Raw genomic sequence first — 8359 nt, forward strand, 5'->3', positions numbered from 1 at the left:
AAATCCAACTTTCTCGAAGCATTTCAGCAAGCCCAGCTGCCCAGAGGGAAGCAAGCGGATAGTCAGGCTGGGAAACCAATAAGTCTGTCCATTCTATGGGAGTCGCTACAAAGTAAGGTTCTCAGTCAGTTGACTTCTAGGACCAACCAGTGACATGAGGCCTGAAGGCGTGACAGGAAATCAATCAGTCAGTATTACTTATTGAATGCTCTGCAGAGCACTGTACTAAGCACTTGGGAGAGTTCAGTAGAGTAAGGAGACATGTTTTCTGCTTCTTAGAGGGCTTTACAGTCTAAAGAGAGGACAAACCTTAATGAAATGGATCCCAAAATCAGGGGCTGAGAGACTGGATAGCTGATGGATGGTGAAGAGGCAGGGCTGCTCTTCAAAACCACCTGGCTCAACTTCCCCGTGGCCTGGGTTATTTATTTTTTTATGGTATTTGTTAGGCACTTACTATGTGCCGCGCACTGTACTAAGTGCTGGGGTCTTGCCTTATGCCGTCAAGTCGTCTCTGATCTTTAGCGATGCCATGAACGCATCTCTCCCAGAAGGCCCCACCTCTATCTGCAATCATTCTGGTAGTGGATCCAGAGAGTTTCCTTGGTAAAAATATGGAAGTGCTTTACCATCGCCTCCTCCCACAAACTTGAGAGTCTCAGCTAATGAGGTTGGACACATTCCCTGTCCCACTTGGGGCTCACAGTCATAAACCCCATTTTCAAGATGAGGTAATCGACGCTCTAAGAAATTAAGCCACTCGCCCAAGGTTGCACAGCAGGCAAGTGGAAGATCTGGGATTAGAACCCAGGTCCTTCTATCTCCCAGGCCGCAGGGCCACCTGCTCTGCCACGAAATGAGAAATTTTGTGCTCTTTCCGGCCAGCACTGCCATTTAAACATAGCGATCAATGGCAGTGGCTTCGGTAGCGTTGCCCACGTGAACAGTGCTCAATGCTTAGAACAGTGCTTGGCACATAGTAAGCACTTAACAAGTACCATCATTATTATTATTATTACCACCAACTCTGTTATATTGTACTCTTCCAAGCATTTAGTACACTGCTCTGCAGATGGTAAGTGCTCAATAAATACAAGTGATTGATTGAGAACTGGTCGCAGGGAGCAGGGACCAAGTCGGAAGACTGCCAGTCCACCTGGACAGAAATTGAGGCCATTTAGCAGACAGGACCAGGGTTTTAACCATCGAAGGACTGTTGTCTGTCTGAAATTCCTCAATCCTAGCCGCATTTTTCGGTCTCTTCCCCTCATAGGATCCAGAGACTAGATCTTAAATAGTGCCATCTGGATAGCATCTAATTAATCATATTTACTGACTGATTACCATGTGCAGAGCACTGTATTCAGCATGTGGGAGAGAACATTACAATAGAGTTGGTAGATAGGTTTTCTGCACTCAAGGATCTTACAGTCTAGAGAGGGAGACAGACAATGAAATAAATTATGGATACGATTAAAAAAAAATTATGGTATTTATTAAGTCCTAAAAGCTGGGGTAGATACAACTTAATCAAGTTGAGCACAGTCCCTGTCCCACATGGGGCTCATACAGTGAGCTTGGCACATAGTAAGCGCTTAATAAATACCATCATTATTATCCCCATTTTCCAGCTGAGATAACTAAGAAGTGAAGTGACTTGCCCAAGGTCACACAGCAGACATGTGGCAGAGCTGGGATTACAACTCAACTCCTTCTGACTCCCAGGCCCGTGCTCTATCCACTAAGCCATACTGCTTCTCTGTATACGTACATATGTACCTAAGTTCTGTGGGGCTGATGATGGGGTGAACAAAAGGTATAAATCTAAGTGCAAAGGTGATGCAGAAGGGAGAGGGAATAGGGGAAATGGGGACTTAGTTGGGGAAGGCCTAGAGGATGCGATTTTAATTTTTTTTTTGAGGTGGGGAGAGCGATGGTCTACAGGATATGAAAGGGGAGGGAGACCCAAGCCAGAGGGAGGACATGGGCCAGGTGTCAGCAGGAAGATAGATGAGATTGCGTGGAGGGTCTTGTAACTGGTTCATTGCTGACTTCCATGGCAGAAAATGAAGACTGGACAGTGCCCTTTATAGCCCCACTTATTAAAGCACTGGTTTATTTTTCAAATTTCTCTGTGCTCCTAGCCAGAGAAAGTTCATCAGGAATCTTTTATCACTGGCTGCTCGAGTGACAAGTGAGTGCTTCTGAAATTCAACAGAATGCACATTCACCCGATGGAGAGAAGATATACGGAGTTCTGAGTCTAGGCTCTTTCTCATTCGACCGACATATTCAATCCATCACTAAATCTTGTCGGTTCAAGCCACACAACATCGCTAAAATCTGCCTTTTCATCGCCATCCAAATTGCCACCATGATAATCCAAAAACTTATTCTGCTTCGCATTGATTACTGTAACAGCCTTCTTGCCTCCCTGCCTCCTGTCTCTCATTCATTCAATCATATTTATTGAGAGCTTACTGTGTCAGAGCAATGTACTAAGCACTCGGGAAAGTACAATACAATGAACCCCTCTCTAGTCCTTAATTCACTCTGATGTCGAGATTATTTTTCTACAAAAATATTCAGGCTAGGTTTCCCTACTCCTCAAGAACCTCTAGTGGTTGTCTATCCAGCTCCACATGAAATAGAAACTCCCTGACAAAATTCACGCGTGCTGGGCAGCAGGAGCATAGGAGAGAAAGTTAGGATTAAAATTTACTGCTCAGAAGGAGGCAATGGTAAACCATTTCCATATTTTTCCCAAGAAAACTCTATGGATACATCACCAGAACGATTGCAGGTGGAGGTGGGGCGTTCTGGGAGAGGTGTCCATGGCTATGGGTTGGAGACAGGACTGATGGCTTCAAAGCATTCAATTGCCTCGCCCCCTTCTTCCTCATCTCACTATTTTCCTATAAAGCCCAGCCCCCACACTTCGCTCATTCATTCATTCATTCATTCAATACTATTTATTGAGCGCTTACTATGTGCAGAGCACTGTACTGAGCATTTGGAATGAACAAGTCAGTAACAGATAGAGATAGTCCCTGCCGTTTGACGGTCTTACGGTCTAATCGGGGGAGACGGACAGACAAGAACAATGGCAATAAATAGAGTCGAGGGGAAGAACATCCCGTAAAAACACTGGCAACTAAATAGAATCAAGGCGATGTACATTTCATTAACAAAATGAATAGGGTAATGAAAATATATACAGTTGAGCAGATGAGTATAGCGCTGAGGGGATGGGAAGGGAGAGGGGGAGGAGTGGAGGGAAATGGGGGGAAAAGAGGGTTAAGCTGCGGAGAGGTGAAGGGGGGGGCGGTAGAGGGAGTAGAGGGAGAAGGGGAGCTCAGTCTGGGAAGGCCTCTTGGAGGAGGTGAGCTTTAAGTAGGGTTTTGAAGAGGGGAAGAGAATCAGTTTGGAGGAGGTGAGGAGGGAGGGCGTTCCGGGACCGCGGGAGGACGCGGCCCGGGGGTCGACGGCGGGACGGGCGAGACCGAGGGACGGCGAGGAGGTGGGCGGCGGAGGAGCGGAGCGTGCGGGGTGGGCGGTAGAAAGAGAGAAGGGAGGAGAGGTAGGAGGGGGCAAGGGGATGTAGAGCCTCGAAGCCTAGAGTGAGGAGTTTTTGTTTGGAGCGGAGGTCGATAGGCAACCACTGGATTTGCTTAAGAATAATAATAATGTTGGTATTTGTTAAGCGCTTACTATGTGCCGAGCACTGTTCTAAGCGCTGGGGTAGACATAGGGGAATCAGGTTGTCCCACGTGGGGCTCACAGTCTTAATCCCCATTTTACAGATGAGGGAACTGAGGCACAGAGAAGTTAAGTGACTTGCCCACAGTCACACAGCCGACAAGTGGCAGAGCTGGGATTCGAACTCATGAGCCCTGACTCCAAAGTCCGTGCTCTTTCCACTGAGCCACGCTGCGTGATGTGCCCAGATCGTTTCTGCAGTAAGATGAGCCGGGCAGCGGAGTGAAGAATAGACCGGAGCGGGGCGAGAGAGGAGGAAGGGAGGTCAGAGAGAAGGTTGACACAGTAGTCTAGCCGGGATATAACGAGAGCCCGTAGCAGTAAGGTAGCCGTTTGGGTGGAGAGGAAAGGGCGGATCTTGGCGATATCGTAGAGGTGAAACCGGCAGGTCTCGGTAACGGATAGGATGCGTGGGGTGAACGAGAGAGACGAGTCAAGGATGACACCGAGATCGCGGGCCCGAGAGACGGGAAGGACGGTCGTGCCATCCACGGTGATAGGGAAGTCTGGGAGCGGACCGGGTTTGGGAGGGAAGATGAGGAGCTCAGTCTCGCTCACGTTGAGTTTTAGGCGGCGGGCCGACATCCGGGTGGAGACATCCCGGAGGCGGGAGGAGATGCGAGCCTGAAGGGAGGGGGAGAGGGCGGGGGCGGAGATGTAGATCTGCGTGTCATCTGCGTAGAGATGGTAGTCGAAGCCGTGAGAGCGAATGAGTTCACCGAGGGAGTGAGTGTAAATGGAGAACAGAAGAGGGCCAAGAACTGACCCTTGAGGAACTCCAACAGTTAAAGGATGGGAGGGGGAGGAGGCGCCTGCGAAGGAGACCGAGAATGACCGGCCAGAGAGATGAGAGGAGAACCGGGAGAGGACGGAGTCCGTGAAGCCAAGGTGAGATAAGGTATGGAGGAGGAGGGGCAGTGTCAACGGCAGCAGAGAGGTCAAGGAGGATTAGAATGGAGTAGGAGCCATTGGATTTGGCAAGAAGGAGGTCATCTAATACCTAATACCATCTAATACCAACTAATACCAACTAATACCAACCTTCTCGCTGTACCTAGATCTCATCTATCTGGTTGCTAACCTCTCACCCAACTCCTGCCCGGGACCTAGAACCCCCTCCCTCTTCATATCTGACAGACAATTATCCTCCCCGCATTCAAAGCCTTATTGAAGACCCATCTTCTCCAAAAGGCCTTCCCTGGCTAAGCCTTCCTTTCTTCTTTTTCCACTCCCTTCTGCACCGCCTTGACTTGTTCCCTTTATTCTTCCCCTCTCCCAGCCCCACAGCACTTATGTACATATCTGTCATTCATTTATAATAACATCTGTCTCTACTTCTAGATTGGAAGCTCGTTTTGGGAATGTGTCTGTTCTATTGCTATATTGTACTCTCCCCAGGACTTAGTACAGTGCTCTGAACACAGTAAGTGCTCAATAAATACAAATGATTGACTGACCAACTGACTAAATTGCTGACTTAGGGCAAACTACAAACTCTACTATTTCTGTACTATGAACACTACTTGTATCTACTAACTCTATTGTTAGTTGGTTGTGTTAGTTGGTTAGTGGTTGTTAGTTGTTAGTAATTCTATTAGAGAAAAGGCGTGGCTCAGTGGAAAGAGCACGGTCTTGGGAGTCAGAGGTCATGAGTTCGAATCCCGGCTCTGCCACTTGTCAGCTGTGTGACTGTGGGCAAGTCACTTCACTTCTCTGTGCCTCAGTTACCTCATCTGTAAAATGGGGATTACCTGTGAGCCTCACGTGGGACAACCTGATTACCCTGTATCTACCCCAGCGCTTAGAACAGTGCTCGGCACATAGTAAGCGCTTTACAAATACCAACATTATTATTATTATTATTACTGTACTCTTCCTAGCACTTTTGAAAACGATATTTAAGTGCATTTTATATGCCAGGCACTGTATTCATTTATCCATTCTGTACTGTACTGAACTAAGCACTAGCATATATACAAGATAATCAGGTTAGACACAGTCCCTTTCCTAGATAATAATAATAATGGCATTTGTTAAGTCCTTACTCTGTGTCAAACACTGTTCTAAGCACTAGGGTAGATACCAGGTAATCAGGTTATTCCACATAGGGCTCACAGTCTTAATCCCCATTTTATAGATGAGGTAACTGAGGCATAACAAAGTTAAGTAAGTTGCCCAAAGTCACACAGCTGATAAATGGTGGAGCTGAGATTAGAACCCATGACCTCTGACTCCCAAGACCGTGCTTTTTCCACTAAACTATGCTGCTTCTCTAGATGGGGTCCACAGTCTTAGCCCCCAGTTTACAGATGAGGGAATGGAGGCCCAAAGAAGTAAAGTGACTTGCCCAAGATCACTCAGCAGACATGTGGCAGTCACGGGATTAGAACCCAGGTCCTCTGACTCCTAGGAATAAGCTTTCTCCACTTAGGCCACGCTGCTCCTTTGCACATAGTAAGTGCTCAGTAAAAATGATTGACTGATAGGCTAATTCTGCCTACCTCTAAAAGCCGTTTGCTAGAAAGACAGTTGACGACTCTGGCAATCGCAGTCTTAGAGTGGTGCATCATCAGTGACCTAGTGGGTGGTGCACGGGCCTAGCAGTCAAAAGGACCTGGGTTCTAATCCCGGCTCCATCACTTGTCTGTTGTGCGTGACCTTTGGACAAGTCACTTCACTTCCCTGTGCATCAGTTACCTCATCTGGAAAAAGGGAACTAGGACTTGTGAGCCCCATGTGGGACAACGACTGTGCCTAACCTGATTAGCTCTATCTACCCCAGTGCTTAGTACAGTGTCTGACACATAAGAAGCGCTTAACAAACCATTTAAAAAAAATTCCCACAGATCCCACCGAGGAAATGGGACATCAAAGCACTCTCAGTTGATCTACTGATATAGACTGATAAAAGATGACTCTCTGCTTCCCTTCAGAGGAGCCGCATTTCCTCCTGCAATCAGGAAAGTTCCATGGTCTGAGAGTCAGAGGACTTGGGTTCTAATGTGAACTGTCCCGCTTGTCTTCTGTGTGACCTTGGACAAGTCACTTCACTTCTCTTTGCCTCAGTTACCTCAGCTGTAAAGTGAATGTTCAATATCTGTTCTCCTTTCTCCTTAGGCTGTAAGGCCCACGTGGGATGTGGAGTGGATCTAACCTGAATAGCTTGTATCTACCCCAGCTCTTAGTATAGTGCTTGATACACGGTAAGAACTTACCAAACATCACTCTTATTAACAGGATCTAAATTCTTGGGCCCCAAAGCTGCCCCTGGAGTTGGAGTTAGTGACATAAAATCTTTCCCTTCTAGACTGTGAGCCTGCTGTTGGGTAGGGATTGTCTCTATTTGGTGTCGAATTGTACTTTCCAAGCGCTCAGTACAGTGTTTTGCACACAGTAAGCACTCAATAAATACGACTGAATGAATGAACCGCCCAATAGTAGTAGTATAATAATGGCTTTATTGAGTGCCCCCACTGGATGCAATGTACTGACCAAAGTTCTTGAAAAATGTGAGACAAATAATACAAATAATTGTGGTATTTGTTACGTGCTTACTATGTGCCAGCCACTGTACTAAGCGCTGGGGTGGATACAAACAAATCAGCTTGGACACGATCCCTGTCCCACCTAGGGCTCGGTCTTTTACAGATGAGGTAACTGAGGCACAAAGAAGTTAAGTGACATGTCCAGGGTGACACAGCAAACAAGTGCTGGAGTCGGAACTAGAACTCAGGTCCTTCTGACTCTCAGGCCTATGCTCTATCCACTATGCCGTGTTGCTTCTCAAGTGGAAGGGTCACATTCCCTGTCCACAAGGAGCTTGCACTCCCGGACATAAAATATTTACAAATAGGGAAACAAAATTAATAATGGAGGATACCCTTGAAGAAACATATAGAGAAGCAGCGTGGCTCAGTGGAAAGAGCCCGGGCTGGGGAGTCAGAGGTCATGGGTTCGAATCCCGACTCCACCGCTTGTCAGCTGTGTGACTGTGGGCAAGTCACTTCACTCCTCTGGGCCTCAGTTCCCTCATCTGTCAAATGGGGATTAACTGTGAGCCTCATGGGGGACAACCTGATTACCCTGTATCTCCCCCAGCGCTTAGAACAGTGCTCTGCACAGAGTAATCGCTTTAACAAATACCAACATTATTATTATTATATATCTAACTGCTGAGAGTGGTTATACTGAAGTCTGAAAGTATTAGAGATGGCTGATGCATTTATGTGACTGGAAATCAATCAGTCAATGGTATTACATGCTTACCGTGTGCAGAGAAATCTACTGAGCTCTTGGGAGAGTACGATCAAGTTGGTTGACATGATCCCTGTCCACGAGGAGCTCACAGTCTAGAGAAAGAGACAGATGCTATAATAAATTACAAGTAGGTGAAGTGGCCATAAATAAGGATATGATGATGATGATGGTATTTATTAAGCATTTACTATGCTCCAGGCACTATACTAAGCACTGGGGTGGAGACTAGCAAATTCATTCATTCAATAGTATTTATTAAGTGCTTACTATGTGCAGAGCACTGTACTAAGCGCTTGGAATGTACAATTCGGCAAATCAAGTTGGTCACACTCCCTGTCCCATG

General features: G+C 46.8%; 1 long non-coding RNA gene across 1 annotated transcript in view; it reads left to right on the plus strand.

Moving 5' to 3' along the window:
• The window catches only part of LOC114812282, a 52679-nt gene extending 45766 nt beyond the window's left edge, over positions 1-6913 (plus strand). The window contains exon 3 of the long non-coding RNA XR_005660177.1: positions 6877-6913. This is a non-coding gene — a long non-coding RNA (uncharacterized LOC114812282). The remainder of the gene's footprint in view (positions 1-6876) is intronic.
• The last annotated feature ends 1446 nt before the right edge of the window (positions 6914-8359 follow it).

This window comes from Ornithorhynchus anatinus, chromosome 1 (genome assembly GCF_004115215.2).
Source record: "Ornithorhynchus anatinus isolate Pmale09 chromosome 1, mOrnAna1.pri.v4, whole genome shotgun sequence".
Classification (NCBI taxonomy): Eukaryota; Metazoa; Chordata; class Mammalia; order Monotremata; family Ornithorhynchidae; genus Ornithorhynchus; species Ornithorhynchus anatinus.